General features: G+C 38.5%; 1 long non-coding RNA gene across 1 annotated transcript; it reads left to right on the top strand.

The window, feature by feature from the left end:
• Window positions 1–796: 796 nt before the first annotated feature.
• LOC144354066 (uncharacterized) lies at window positions 797–1533 on the top strand. Its single transcript, XR_013420936.1, has 2 exons — window positions 797–844; window positions 1212–1533. It is a non-coding gene; the product is annotated as an uncharacterized LOC144354066 (long non-coding RNA).
• The last annotated feature ends 15792 nt before the right edge of the window (window positions 1534–17325 follow it).

The raw sequence follows: 17325 nt of genomic DNA on the forward strand, positions 1-17325 counted from the left end.
AGCACTTATAAATAATCATAAAAATGAATGGTATGGATTTGTTGAAACAATAATTATAAGCGCATGTTTATTTATGTATAGAATAGCGCCCTCCTACGAGGACACTACAGGGATTTTCAGTCCTACCCGGAATAAAATTATAAGGCGGGCACGCTGAGACATGTTATCGCGGAGTGGACTTTATATCTAAAGAAAAGTACGAGTAAAAGCTTTTATAGATATACATTTTCAGGAAGGTTTAATATTGTTGAAGGCCTTCAGTGAGTCCTGTAAATATTGTGCACAAAATACGTGATCATTATGGGAAAAAACATGTCATAATTCATAGTCAATGGAAAAAAAGATATATATCGACAATTCGTGTATTTAAGTCTCGCAATGAAGCTTTCTGTTAGTCCGAGAATCACTAAGTTGGTTTTAATAACTAGACTTCTAACAAAAATATCTAGAACGATGTTTTCTTTGGTGGGGAAGTCTGTTGATGTGAAGGCGTAGGTAGGCACGTCCAATACTGAACTGACGGCTCACACACAGTGGAATATTAAATGTATCGGGTTCGTTGATGTAATACGCGAGCCCGGAGCATACAAGTCACACGCGCCAGAACATATCAGCCGGTATCTAATCGATCTCACCGCTCACGGAAAATAAACCTGTATAGGCCGTTTTAGAGGTCATATAGAGGTATCGAACAACGCACTTATCTCCACGTAAACTAAATAAAATGACGTAGCTTTAGTGAATAGCGCCATCTCTGGCAGATTTTTGGAAAGCCTTGATCAAAGGTTACACAATGTAAAGAAAAATGGCTGACGGGGAACGTTCTATGTACAGTTCAAGTCAGGTAACTACGTAACTGTGATTGACCACATATCAATATTGATTGTCGAATCAATCCATAAATACGGCGAGGTTATGTCTTGCTTGTTTAATGCACGGCGATTGTCCATGCTGCTCGACATATGTCACTCGCTAATCATATAAATAGTGCATGATATTATTTTTATACTTAGCTATTTTGCATGCACAATATTTGTTTAGATAAATGAATGTTAAAATGATGTTATTACGAGGATAACTCAAAGTATGCACGAAGACAGTACAGAAGGAGTATCGACTGGCGCGCAGCAGAGGTCGATGCGACGGTGTATTGTCTGAGTGCATACTTTGAGGTATCTGATAACCTTATTATTACATTTTTTCTTTCCAAGGATACATCATGGTATTGCCGAAATCCAAAAAGTTCAGCACAGAATCATCTAACTTCTTTGTGTGGAGTCCGGTCAAACCCTGGTGGCAGCCATGTTTGTTTTTATTTAATAAAGGACGCTTACGCGCGTAATCATTTCATATTTGGAATTCGCATTTCCTTATATGGTAGGATGGAAATACCTTGTAAAATACAACAAAATTACGGCACGCTGTAACTTAAGGCGTTACGGTGACAGATGTATAATAATAGTTTTTAATACTATGTAGTTTTATCGTTTTAAGTATCTAAATAATATTTTATTAAATTAATCAACTGAATAACTTTGCATAAGTATCAATTAATTAACACACATAGTAGCTCCGCTCATGTCATGTTAGATATTATTGTCATATCAATTGCATTTATGCTCAAGACTGATATTGCTGAAAAGTTTTCTAAACAGTAAATACAGCCTTATGTTGCCGATAGAAATGCAACAATTTATTTCGTAGATTGTTATTGATATATATATATAGCGTGGGTTAAATTAATATAGATGGGGTGTGGTGTTGTGTCCCATTGAAAAGTTGTATTGTAAAGTTGTCTAAATTTGAAAAATATGGTAGTACCGACACACAAGGAAGTTGCGCATTATAAATTGTTTTACTGGTGTTTGCAGTGGAATTAGCACTAGCTTACATATATTAGTGTGGACAAAATGTTAGTTGCCCCAATATCTGGTAGTACTGGTCACGACACACTCAGTGGTGTTATATGTTTACTTAAAATATGATTTATTGTTCTACATGGGACGTGTTTACCTTCTCCCATTGTTCTACAGTAAACAATGATTCAGTGTGATTTGACATGTGATATACGGAGAATATCATGTTCTGTGTGACCCTGAACTGTTCATTTTATATCACAATGCAGGTTAGAACTCAAACACGGTTGGTTTCAAAATTCTCAGACCACTTTATGGTAACTGGTCGACAACTATATAGTTTGATGTAGTAAAATTTATACATTGCAGATGAGAGGGCTATAATTCAATTGTAACTATAATGTCGAAAATTATTGGGAAGTTTACTTGACATGGAACCCCCCCCCCCACAGAAACGCCATTCCTCGAGCATATTTGAATCGTGCAAGCAACGAAATGTATAAAGACTGTTATGATTTATTCACATCTTCACTAAGTTTCCAATTGTTTATTTGATTATAAAACGTTGTCCAAAATTGCATGCATTAAATTCGTAAATGGTTTTTATTATGAGTCGAATGTTGAAGTATTCCAACATATCTAAATCGGAATATCTCCAAATTTCTAATCATATCTAAGGTTTATGAAAGTTAAACATTATATAGAAGGCTGTATTTGTTCTAAAAGTGCCAGTAGAATTGTCGCATGTTTCATGCATGAAGACGTTTATTACTGCAGTGGAATGTGTAATTTATCACTATGTGGTGAAACCATCAACGATTTACGACTCACTCGATTTACTTGGTGGTTTGTTGTTATAAAGAGTGTCATGTAGTCATGCCAACTGATTATATAATTTTGAAGTAATCCAGAGCAACCGAATGTATATATGTTGCATATGTAGGGGTAATCTTGTCACACTGTTCAGGAGATTCTCAGCAAGTAGATCAAAGTTAGTTTTCTTAAAGTTTTCGCCCTTTGTTTTTCTCGTGATGGTTGCCACGCGGTGACAATGCCCGGATGCCCCACCTCCCAAGAGAAAACACGGTATTTTCTTGTTGGTGTCGAATAACCATTTTATCATACACACAACTGATCATATAACGCGTTAAAGCTAAATTAGAACTTGGTTTTGTACGCCAGGTCTCAAATGACGAGGAAGTTGTGACAAGGTGATTGATATAACACGCCCATGACATGGCTGTTGTTGACATTGTATTAACGCCTTTGAATTGAACATATTGGAAATTGGTATGTGACAATCGGTTAATTTCGAAATAGACGCGTTCAAAATATTAAATATTGTTCATGCATACTTGAATAAGTAGTTCAATATTCAAAATTTTCATTATTGCGGAGCTTATATTGTATTTAATGCCACTGGAGACATTGGCTAAAATCAGGCGATACGTACGTTGCGAAAGAATTTACATTTAGACGGGATGAAAACCATTCAAAACTTTTATTAACAGATTTACAGTGGAAATTTACCAATCGATTGGTAGGATTTTCTTTCAGAATTAGACTATCAGACACAATTAATCGGAATCGGAATCACTATCATACATAACATAAGGACGTACACGCTTTCTCATGCTGGGTTTGAAATTGAGGAAAATGTTTATATGTAATATCCCATCGTTAATTATTTGCACAGAGAACAGTGATTTGGCATCATATGATACCGTTTTGTCGGAAACAGTGATGAAATTTGAAAGAGAAATATACTTTTTTCGGACGTCACTATTTCCTCCAGTGGTAAGGGTAATAGTAACTCGTGTTCGCCATCGTCTGCTGCTTTTATTTTTCAGCGGAATCAAGACCGTGCCGTGACTTTTCTCGGCCTCCATTTCTATCATTGGCAGCGAGAGCCGCGAGGAAAAGCTAGCTAGCCGACTCGACACACTCGGATGAATTACAAGCTACATAGATTTTATGAAAACACATCTGGAATACTTTCATGCAATTGGGAAATTAATAATTTAATATGTTTTGCACTAAAATACTAATGCGACCATTCCAAATGAATTACATGTATGTTTATTTACACTGCCCAGCAATTCTGTTTCCATGCCACACACGTGATGTGCTTTTTGCATTTGGAACACTGCAGTAACGCGTTATATTTTTCACTTATAGGAAAATAAAAATCATTGGAAAACACGCCTTACTAGACGCGTGCACGGGGGGGGGGGGTAGTGGAACCAAACACTAAACAATGGCGCATTGGTGTATCAGATGTGAGTACAAGACCAAAATGCATGACGTAGTACCAAAAAAAATAAAAAGTGTTGTCCTATTTAGCCTCTACGTCCTATTGAAATAAAGGCCAAGGTTTGGGACATTTGAGACGAATAACAGATGAACAACGATGTGACAGAAATACTGTTTTTCTCACCTTCGCCTTCATTTGTATGCGTCCGGCGTTATGAAGAGTCGTGGCTGCATCGTAGTTGTAAGAGTATATAACACCATGAGGAAACTGAATGAGATTTCCTAGGACTGTGGATGCAGCAGCAATCACAACAAAGGCTTGCCAAATAAGCATTCTGAATGTGTTGGACCGTATGAGCCGACACCTCACTTGTCAGCCAGCAGTACGGAATGAACAAGAGTAGGCCGGCCGAACTCAAATGTTGTTAAAAAACCAATAAACAATTACAAGCTTTGTTTGAACAAGATATAGTATACCACACATTCCAATCTACAGGACATAACCACGTGATGACCATAAGAAATCGTGTTCGCCCATTTGCCAAGCTGGTATCACGTGTTGTTACACGTTACTTACACATAAGACATCGGTCGTGGCAGGCAAATATCGGGACAAGCATCTCAGCCATCAACAAGGCATTGACGTCCACAAGGTAAATGGGGAAAGATGGGGTTATTCTTTGGAGGGATTCAATGTTGTTCTGTTTCTTGTGTATGATTGGGTCTTGAACTGCGAATAAAATCTTCTGACATTGAAGACAGAATGAAATGTATATTATGGTAAATAATTTCTCAGAGATATAGTAAATTATTGTAATGTTTCGATTGATTATATATTGTTTCATTTCATTTCCCCCTAATACGATGTTTTGCATGTTTTCTTGTTGGAATATGTCAACTTATATGGAACACAGTCATATTTATTTTTGTAAGGGCCATTTATTGGATAAATGAGATATATGTCTTGTTTATTTTCAACAATCTCAATATTGTAAATGGGAGTGTCACAAGGGTGTGTGTGTGTGTATGTGTGTGCGCGCGATTGTTTTCTTGTTAATGTTTTTTTTTGGCGATCCGCTCCGCTAGGATTACCCTTAAAATCACTTTTGTGTGTGTGATTTCCAGTGTTTTCACATATTGATTCTTCTGTGATTATTTTTGGCTTGGCCGATTTCGCTCAAACTTGTCAGGCAGGTCACACCTTCACCCTAGTTAGTAGGTTAAATCTAGGAAAAACAATGGCCCACCATTGCCATAGCAATAGCAAAAAACTGATTCGCGCCAAATGTATCCCCTCCTACAAATTCAGGATAAAACACCTCAGACATAGCTCATTCTACTGTTTGAATGTGGGCACACATTTGCATTTTGGTTTCTTTTTTCATTACCGAGAAATTTGACCCCAAAGTTGGGGTAACTGTTCACCAGGAATGGCTTTTTAACTCTTCTGTGATTTTTTGGCTGGGCTGATTTGGTTCAAGCTTGGCAGGAAAGTCACACCTTCACTCTGGTCAGGTTGTAAAATCTGAAAACAAATTATGGCCCACCGTTTCCATAGCAACAGCTAAAAACTGATTTGTTGAATACCTTCGCGCCAAATGTATCTCACCCTATTATTCTAGGATTAAAAAGCACGGATATAGCTAATTCTACTCAGGTTGAGTGTGGGCAAAAATGTAACAGTGTTTTTTATGTCTTTTTTCATTACCTAGAAATTTGACCTCAAATTTGGGGTAACATCTCTGTAATTTGTTTGGCTTGGCTGATTTTGTTCATACTTGACAGGCAGGTCGTACCGTCACTAATACCACTGCCATGGCAACATCCTACCAGTCTTGTAATAGCAGTGTTCAAATGATCATGCTTTCTATTTTGGCTACGTTGCGCACTGACAAGAGATAACGGGCGCTGACATTGTTACACTGTATCGTTTTGCGACAGTTGATTGATTGAAGGCAGCATTTACAGTTCATTCAAAGTTCAAAATTGCGTTGGGATTACGTTGATACAGTGCAACGTAGCCAAAATGAAAAGCATTATCATTTGAACACTCAATTACCAGGCTGGTAGGAGGTATTAAATTTGGGGCGAAAGTATTCCAATTATTGACGGTACAATCTGCCTGTCAGGTAAGAACAAAATCAGCCAAGCCAAAAAAAATACAGAGAAGTTAAAAGCCGTTGCTGGTGGTAAGTTACCCCATGTTTGAGGTAAATTTTCTCGCTAATGATAATAGACAAATAGGAAAAAAACAGTAAATTATGCTCACTCTCAAGCTGAGTAGAATGAGCTACATCCGTGCTTTTTATTCGAAAAAATGTAGGGCGAGACACATTTGGCGTGGTGGGTCAGAATTTGTTATCAGATTTGACAACCTAACTAGAGTAAAGGTGTGACTTGAACCAAATCGACCCAGCCAAAAAAAATCACAGAAGGGTCAAAAAGCCATTCCTGGTGAACAGTCACCCCAACTTTGGTGTAAAATATCTCGGTAATGAAAAAAGATATCAAAGGTTCAAATAGTAACTTTGTGCACACACTCAAGCTAAGTAGAATGTGGTGTTGTATCCTAAATTTGTATGAAAAGATACATTTGGCGGGAAGCTATCCAAAAATCAGTTTCTTTTGGCTATTGTTATGGCAACGGTGGGCCAAATCTTTTCACAGATTTTACCTAATAACTAGGGTGAGCGAAATCGGCCAAGCCAAAAAAAATCACAGAAAAATTAATACGTAAAAACACTGGAAATCACACAAACAAACACAGACACAAGCAAACACACAAAAGTGATTTTAAGGGCAATCCTAGCGGAGCGGATCGCCAAAAAAACAGTTCTTTAACACTTGTAACGATTGATGTTGCAAAAATATTTGCGCCAATTGATACTGGCTAACTTTAAAAGTGTATGGAAAAATAATTATTGAGCAGCGTTGACTCGAAGCATGCCAGATAGTTCATCTTATTCTATCTGGTTCCTCTAGTTCCTTTTTTCCTTTCTGCGTAACCTACGCCCTCCTTCTCTGCACCATTTTTACTGCTTGTTGGGGTTGCCTGGGCCTGCATTTCCGACCCAGCCCTGGTCCATGGGGTTAGTTTTGATGCATTACTAGCATATCTGCTTGGAGGGGTAGCGCAGTTTCTCTTAATATGCCGGGGGCACCACATCTGTAACACTCAATTCCTATCAGGCTCCATCTTTCTGCTCTTCTATCTTGTCGCCCACTGCATGGCTGCTCTGCTATTGGGCTTGGTTGAAATTGTCCTACCCCCATTTCTTTTATTTCTTCATTCAGCTCTGTCACCTCTGAGTCACAATCAGCATTCAGCACTCTGCTAAATTTGGGGTACTGCTCAGCAAGTCTTTGTTTTTCAGCCAACACGTGTGACTCAGTCTCCAATGCAGCCTGTATCGCCTGGTCAAATGTTTTTGGATTTGCTCTAAATATACCGTCTCTTATTTCTTTCTCAGCGATTGCATTTTTGAAATACTGCCTGCCCAGCCTTTCTTGGGAAGTAGGGTCCATACCTGGGTAGGCCATCTCTGTTAATTCGCGTATAGCTTCACCCATTTCCTGTAAACTTTCACCTTTCTTGCGCTGCCTAAACCGCAGTTCTGCCGCATAGGTATCTGCTTGCCCACCGGGACCAAATCTCCTGTCTAATCTGGTGACTAACTTTTGGTATGATATTTCCCCACCATCTGCTTCTTGGGTCAGCACTTTCTGCGCCAAACCGGACAAACTCACTGCCAAATACTTGGACTTATGTGCCATATCCCAATTATTTGCAAGTGCATATTGCTCAAAATAGGCTTTGTAATCTCTCCATGGTGTTTTCCCATTAAATTTTTCTGGAATAATGTTAGGCTTTGTTACAGGATACATGCCCTTCTGACGGAAAGCCTCCTCTCCTTTCTTTTCTCTGCGAAGCTTTGGTCTAACGCCTGGCTCTGGATCCTCCTTTATTCCCTCAAATAAGTCTGAGGTGGGGTTTGTCAGTCGCCTGCCAGTTGATTGTGCCAGGGGGTACCCAAGCCAATGCTGATCAGTACCGTGATGTGGCTGTATCCAGCCCCCATGGTATATCTGTTTTCTCTGCTACTGCTGGCTTATTCTGTTTTTCCGCTGTAACTCTACTGCCAGTCAACAGGTCAGCTTTACTCATTTCTTGGGTACCATAGCCAGAGGTTCGTGTCACCTGTGGTAGCAGCTCCTCTGCCTTACCCTCTGGCTGCACAACCCCCTTCTTTCAGTCTCCACTGGAACTGCAGTATCTGCAGTATCAGCAGCTGCTGCCTGTGCAAACTCTATTTCTCCTAATGTATCAACAAAAATTTGCTGATCATCTTTTTGCTCTGTATCAGCTCTGCCATATCTGGATCTGTAACTGGAGTCGCTATGATCTGCTTTCTCTGGTTCCCCTTCTCTGCATCAGTTGTACCCCACTGCTGCCACCAATGTGATGTTAAATGCGGGGGGCCTTTGTGGGGCTATGCCGTATTAAGAAGCGGGGAGCTTGTCTTTAATGCCGTTCTAATAATTTTTGTCTCTGGTAGCGTGCTTGTCTTATAAGTCTCCTCCCTCTCAGCTTGTCCGCTGTCACGGTGTGGGGATCGTTTGGTGAATGTATATCACCACAACTGAGACTGTGTAGAGAAAGTAATATACCAGTAACGATTATAACAAATCAACAATACACAATATATACGGTTTCCTGTACTTCAATAAACAAATAACAGGGATGCTGGTCACTGGAACCAGCAGGGAGTGGGGTATACAGTACACAAATAAAATTAAAAGACTTGATCAATGCTGCAGGCAACACTTCACCCTCCGGTGAACAGCAATGGACCTGGTTGCATTCCTTCGTATCTGGCACACTGTCGAAGCAGCTGCACTACAATTTAAACTCATGCTCTGTATCCAGGGAGTATCGGCAACTGCACTGCTATCTGCTGCTACTGGTAGCACCGGTACAACGGGAGTAGTTCAGGTAGTGGGCGTCAGTGGTTCCTGTTGATCAGCAGGGATTACTGCACAGCACGTCTGCATATGTACCCCTGTATATCATCACAAGATGTTACAGGATCAAGTCAGGTCACCTTTCTGACTAAAGATTTTCCCTTCTGTCTCAACTTAAATACTTTATGTAAATGTATCTAAAGGAAGTGATTGGCTATCTCGAAATAGCAGACAAATCAGTGTAAATAGGATGCCAATTTTGGTAGTGGAATAACACACTTTTTATCCAAGCTTCACCAATTTAAAGTAGAAGACTCGGATCAATGATGTCATATCTATTTTCATTTCCAACAACACTGAGCTAAGCACATTCCAAGGTATTTCACAATCACCATGCCATACATTATGCCACAGGGAGAGACAGTATGTATGTATCTCAAATTCTGCTGACAACACAATCCAGTGACTGTATCAGTCTAAAAATAAACATGTGCAATGGGTTGTTACAAAGTATCCAAACATGTGCACTTTTCATTCACACAGCCAGGGCTCTGTACTTTTCACTTACAATTTATGTCACATTATATACGAGGCAATATTGTATTGTTGGAGCGAATATTAAGCAAGTCTAGTGCATAATAAGCTGAAATTCTGACTTTTCTTGCATTTAAGTAAAATACTTACACACAAACGAGCGACGCTTAACTGATCTAGACATACGTTAGTATATTAGAAAGTATATACGCTTATTTTGTTGGATTGCAAATAATATAATTGCAAATATATCTGTGCAAAAAAACAGCTCTCTCAAAAAAGTAGCAGCACCTGATTGGCGACAACTGGTATAAATCATGATACGCAATTATATAAGTGGTAGACATGTCAAAGAACGACGCCTGACTGGCGACAACTAGTCTAAAAACGCAGGAATTTATTAGTAGGTAGACAAGTATTATATTGTGATTGTTAATTTTGGACAAGTCTAAAGCATAAAAGTGAAAATCCGACTTTAATAAAATACTTAAAACAAAATAATGACGCCTGACTGGCGACAACTACGCGCTAAGTATATTATTGTGAATATAAAAGCATGGATGAAGTTTGCACGACTTTTGGCCACGAATTTGTCATGGCAAGTCTCTCGCACGGTTCACGACTAGTTCACGCATAGTTCACAAAGAGTTCACGCATAGTTCACGACGAGTTCACGAATGCGTGCCCATCAGTGCACACACACTAGCACGACGAGTTCACGCATAATTTAAGCACTTCCCGCATTGGCACGACGAGTCTGCGCAATTCGGACGGTGGGGGATGCCCGGTGGCCGAGGGGAAGACGTGTAGTGGCGTGAAGCTAGGCGATTTGGTGCCGTACGCGAGCGCCGGTTCGAGTCACGCACGCAGTACGTGTTTACTATAATTTGACGTAGTATTTACCTTGCCGTTTATTCGGTGTTATTTGCTTGTTTTAGGCATGTTGTCTCTGTGATATAAGTTGCCTCATAGATGGCGATCTCCGGAATGGCGAGCAGTGTCCAGCAAGCCCTATATATACCCCTGCAACGCGAGCGCCACTATCGCGCAGTAGTCGTGAACTCGTCGTGAACTGCTCATGCCATGCACAAACTGTTCGTCAAGTGCGTTAACTAGTCGTGAACTGCTCGTGTCATTAATGCGTGAAGTACACGTGGCCGTGTCACTGGGAAGGCACCAATCCGTGAACATGTCGTGAACTACTTGTGACAGTCGTGGCATGGCGCGCACTGCCACGTACTGGCACGCATCGTCCCAACGAATCACGAACAGTTTGCGCATAGTTCACGACCAGGTCGCTAAATTTTGTCGTACCCCAAATTTTGAACATTTCAAAATTCTCGTATGGCACGCAGTCACGACGGGCCAGTTTACGATTAGTTTGCGCACTGACGCCCGGTACGACTTGTGCAAGTGTCAGCCTTGCTCAATACAATAATTTAAAAACTGATTTGACCTTTAACTCGGGGTAGCTTTAGTCTTTTTAACAGTTCTGTGATTTTGGGAGGTGGGCCAATATTGGGCAATGAATACCAAGTTTCAAAACTAAGTGAAAGTAAACAAAAAACGAATGACTAGACCGTATGAATATATGTTTTATGTCCATCATTCCTGAATATAACAATGAGATATATATTCGTTTAGTTACAGTATCTTTAGTTCTATAGGCGGTTCCACTGTAGCATTTTTTTCTCACAGAAAAAGTAATTGGTTGGAAAAATTATATTCATTCATTCATTCATTCATTCGAGTATTTCTGGTAGTTGCAGGAGTCATCTAAAAGATGTCTGTGATATATAAACCGCATGTAATTCCTGATTCCCGGCGGACGCGATGTAATTCAATTTGCGCTTGCGTAACATACCTAGCAACGGGCAAGGGTAGGACAAAATTAAAAAAAATGAAAAGAACAATAAACAGGCAACCAAGAAGTCATCGATATATTTGAAACAGTCTTTAAAAGATAAGGTAGTCAGCGTGGGTGGGTACAATAGGGAAAAGCTATAATAACTATTCAAGACCAATAAGTTTTCCCATAGAAAATGAACGGACAATGAGATGGGACGTGGGTGTTTCGCTGAGTAAATATTATAAATATATGGTGTAGAAATATATGTGGGAACTGAATGTGGCTGTTGTTACCACCCATGTCCTGCAACCTCATAAAAGTCATTCGAAGCTGTAACAAACACAATAAAAATATCACAAGCTTTGTTCAAACAAGATACAATATAACATATCACACAGTCTACTCTACATATTATAACCACTCGGTGCCCATAAACAGATTATGTTTCGTTCAAACGATTCGATAATATCACGTGACCATACGGGTTACCTATTTATAGCAAATGACAATAATTCAGACACCAGAACAAGCACCTCGGCTACCAACATCGCGTTGGCGTATACAAGGTATAATATAGGTGAGTGAAATTTAGAAATTTTACAATGTTTTTGTATACTGGTGATTTATTTTACGCGCTGGTTCAGATTATTCCTGTATAGTGCTATCGTCAGTGCATATGTTGCTTGATATCAAAACTGCCAAAGGAATCGCGCTTGTTCTGAAATTATATTCAACACATAATCGTCTATATTTTCAAATAGACCAGTCCGGTTGATTTGAGAAAAAAACAATAGTAAATGAAGTGTATTATATTCATTGAGTTAATCACTAATTACTTTATTTTAGTGACGTGTACGATAACTGTCAATGATATGTTCAATATCTCAAACTGTGAATGACAATGCGTGATCAATTGACGTCACTATAGTCCTTTAGTGAATATGACTCCTCACACAATTTACTCATCATCTTAGCTAATAATCTCATCAACCATAGACTCTGTTAGAGGGTCTATGCATCAACTCATTACATCAGCTATAATTCAACTAATTTTACGTTGTTACACAGTTGGAAACAACTCGCTTCGACTCGCTTTTGTTTTGTTTTTATTCTTTTTGCTAGGACGATTTCATTCAAATCTGGCAGGCAGGTCACACCTTCACTCGGGTTGGGCCGCTATATCTAAAACAAATCCTGCTCCATTGTTGTCATCTGCAACAGCCAAACACATATTTTTTAATGCCTTCGTGCCAAATATATCTTCTGTTGTAAAATTAATGGACATATATCTATCTACTCAGCGTGGGAGCCCTAAGTTATTATTTGTTTTTTTTATATCTTTTTCATTGCCAAGAAATTTGACCCCAGAGTAACTTTTCACAAGGAACGACTTCTTAATCATTCTGTGATTGGAGGGTGGTCAAACTTGACAGCTGCACTAGAAAAGAGGTCGAATTTGAAGCAAACAAAAAATTGTCATATTGATTTGACATAACAACGGCAACGCGCCTAAATCTTTATTTACACTTGACTTCATTGGTTTCAAAAGCAATTTTAATAAACGACTATAGAAGTCTCGTCGTGCGTTTGTTCAAACTTGATATGGTCACACCTGTACTCTAGTTAGGTGGAAACAATGTTTGTCCTATCATTACCATGGCAACACCCGAAAAATACTCTTTTAGCGGAGCAGATTATTGTGGGGGAAATGTTTAAGTCACTCTATGGTTTTGTCAAAGTTTATATGGATATTGTTTACTGAGAATCTTAGATTATTACGAGGATACCTCAAAGTATGCACGAAGACAGTAAAGCGGAACAATCGACCGACGCCCAATGGAGGTCGATGCGACGGCGTACTGTCTGAGTGCATACTTTTAGATATTCTCGTAATAAAATTATTATTATACATCTTTTCTTTCCAAGGATACATCATGGGAATGCCGTACTCCAAAATGTTTAGAACAGAATCACTTCTTTGTGTAGAGTCCAGTAAAACTCCGTGGGCAGGCATGTTTGTTTTTATTATTAAAGGACGCTTACGCGCGTAATCATTCCATATTTATAATTCGCATTTCCTTATATGGTAGGATAATACCCCGTAAAATACCGCAAAATTACGGCACGCTGTAACTTATGGCATTACGATGACAGATGTATAATAATATAATTTATTTTTATGCATGGAACGTTGGTCTCTCGCTCCTATTGTTCTACAGTAAAATATATGACCCTGTACCAACGTTTGGCATATTTCATTTTATATATGACATTCCAGGGCGACTGACAGCGACAAAAAAGAAAGAAACAACTGGACGAGCAAAGTGTAACATTACATTTAGAATAGTTTGCAAGCTGAGCTGTTTTAAGCTCATTGGCTATGCCTAGCTCATTACTTATTTGAAATGGCCAAGTATAGACTGATAAATTAATAAACCTATAAAAATTATTTTATTTTATTCATAAAGATACATGTGCACGTAAAAAGTAATAACCAAAAAACAATACCATGAACCAAGTTAGCAAGGAGCCAAGTCTTCATCGGCAAAAAAGACAGCTGCATTAACTGTATACACTTTACGAAACCAAATGCATGTGTGAGCTGTCACAATGCTTTGGCTAGCTTATCGTCACAAAAGTGGGGTTGCCCTAGTTGAGTGGCCTCATACTTAATCCAATTGAACCCACTTGATATAAAAACCGCGTTACTATGCATACTGATGCAAAATACAGTAAGTAATTTACAGCCAAAGTTAAGTAATTTACAGCCAATTTATTGGTCAAAGGAAAAGCAGATTAATATATTACATTTAGAAGTTGATAGGTCTTATAAATAAATGAGCTCATTCATTTATCAATGATGTCATCACTTCATCATGTTATAAATGCCTTACTAGGTCGTGAGCTTTAGTAATATGCAATATTTTAGGCGACCCGGTCAGGCAATGTGACTACAAGGAGTAGATCACTCCCAAATTATCTTATTGGTTCAAGATTTATTATTTTATTCACATGAAGGATAATTTACGAGCAAAATAAAGTGAAAAATATAACACTTAATAAGTATTTTAAAAACATGTACGGTACAAAACAGTAATATTTACGACATAGTTTGTGCAACTATTTTTTTTAGTTTGTGTTCCCTGTGTTTTTATTTTTGAGTATATGAACTTGTAAAATCATCTTTCGAGATTTTGTTATTGTTTGTATGTAATTATCGCTCGAGTATTGTATTAATTAGAGCCACACGCTCTGATGGGAATCACGGTTTGAGTATTCTATTGATAGGTTGAGCTCTTTTTGGCCTAGGCGTTTGTTGGTTGACAGTGCTCGACCCTAGAGAAACTGCACATGGTATGGGATTGATGGGCGTGCTTATATTTGATAGTATTATAATGCAATTGTTAAATATAAACAAATTAAAATGTAATTTACTTTCAATAGAAATAAGTGGTGCTCCTTTTAGTGCATATAATTTTAGAGCTAAGGTAGCTGAATGTGTTTTCTATTTCGTTTCCAAAGACTCGTCGATATAATTCTGTCGCAAATAAAATTATTTGTAATACCTTTCAGCTACAAAAGACCAATATGTAGCTAGATCAATATGTAACTTCTATATAATATATGTCTGTCAGCCACCTGGGTCGTCTAAAGTTAATGCGATAACTTTACCATGGAAAGAGAATCTTTATCTTTTTGTTTCAGATAGTCATCAATAATGATGTCATTTTATGGAAAGCTGTTTCTTGGGATAGCAATAGTTGTTGGTCATCTAGACATAAGTCTGTGAGTGGCAAATTTACTACTAAATAGTTTGTATATACAAAATAAATCACGCTCAATCCTTATATATAATCAAAAATACACAATGACTATATATATATGCTCCCGTTTACTGCAAGATCTCTCGTAAACAAACGTGGGATTCGATAAACACGAAAGTAAGTCCTATACACATTTAATGATGGCCAATGTTGATAATAAGTGTAACTCGACGCAACAAGAAAAGGGAAATTGTAGTTAAATATCAAACCATTAGATTTTTGCGACAGGTGTTCGATCCGTGACTTCCACGCAATACGCGAGATCTCACAGTAAACGGGAAATCATCTATTATTAGATAATTTCGAGATTGTGATATTGAAGACTGTAATTACAGTGCATACGATTGTTGTACTTTTCTATTCAGAGCAATCACTTGTGATCTTGAGCGAAGTGTGAGCTACGATACATCGTACACTGAAACATATGTATCACAATATACCACCAGTTGCTATGCCGTATTTGATTGCACGCGTTACAGGTAAACTATTTTCTTTATTGTTTATTGTTAAGTACACTGTAATGAAATTCTGTGTTTACTAGAGTTACGAGGGTTAGTATACTATATAATTAGAACATCATGCTATGAATGTCTGGATTAAACCGTATACTAATTAGTCATTTTTTGTAATACACAGAATCGTCGTCTCACTGATGCTTCAATATTATCATACCTAATAACTCGTACTACTATGTAGACATCACGTTGTCCAACATCAAGTCAATCATTCTGTCTTTTCTAATACTCGACTCGTCAGAGCAAGAAATTATTTCTGGTTTATAATGTTTAACTTGAAACTATCATTTTTTCATTTGTCTACCTTTATTTTTGATTGGTCATTAAGAGTATCTGCTCATACATAGTGCATTGATTTGCATTGTACAGTGGGGGATCTAGGGGCAGGGGCCATGCCCCCCCCCCCCCAAACGCATGAAAATGCATCTGGATTACGCATAGCATCGTCCAAATTGCATGGTCCCATGTCTTCGACCTAAAGGCCTGGACCACCCACCCCACCCCACCCATTACATTTTGCTGGATCTGCCCCTGGCATTGTAACCCAGGCCGGTGTGAGTTCATGTGTACAAATGTTTGGTATGGCGCCCTTACTTGTAGGCGGCTCGAAACTACTGTATGGTGGACTTGCGGGAACCTTTGTCATGATTGTAATGTGGTGTGGCTATGATCGCACCTGTGTTTTTGTGTGATATACTTTTTTCATACATATACACACTTAAGTATCTTTAGAGTGTAATTCTCATCACATTTGGTGGCTATTATGTGTGTCACCAATTATTACAAATTACGGGACCAGGCGGTTGCTTTTTGGGGTGTACAGGGTTGAGCGTAAAATGGGTCTCTCTCTCTCTCATCTTGATCGAGCCTGGCAGCATTGCACCAGTTCGGAGATTTGTCAGCCATCCAGCTGAAGACTGGAAACAAAAGAGACGTCAGACAGAGATACTGCTATTGCAGTGCATTGGTGGACTAACTTGTTCAACCTAATTAAAGTTTGGCATTACTGGTAGGTAAACTGTTGAGCCCGGACATTATCGATTGCAATCTTTGCATGAATTATTATTGCCTCTTAACTTTATAATTTATGTGATTTGTCTTTGTTCATTACTTTGTCCAAACAATGGTACAGCTATTGCACGTAGATATTCATTCTCGTTGACATGGCAACTAGGTCTCGTCAGGTCAATTCAGTATATGATTAAGTTATCTTAGCAACTCGGGTCTGTCGGCATAATTTAATTTTGGTGATTAAATTAGCTTAGCACTGGGCCCTGCCCGGGTAATTTAGTGTAGTGATTTTGGGTTATTTTCCTGTTTGTTATTCATGTAACAAGGTACAATTGACGGCATTTTACGTTTTTACGAGGAAAAAATGGAAGTTCCATTTACAGTAAAAAAATAGATGTTTACACTTTACAGATAAAGCAAATTCCTAATTACATTTCCCATTTTTATTTGTGTTTAAGAATCAAGATTGGAAATTGCGTCATTTTATACGGAAATGCTTTATACGCTTACAAAAAGAACAA

The sequence above is a fragment of the Saccoglossus kowalevskii genome, chromosome 16 (assembly GCF_978046115.1).
Source record: "Saccoglossus kowalevskii chromosome 16, keSacKowa6.1, whole genome shotgun sequence".
NCBI classification, from domain to species: domain Eukaryota; kingdom Metazoa; phylum Hemichordata; class Enteropneusta; family Harrimaniidae; genus Saccoglossus; species Saccoglossus kowalevskii.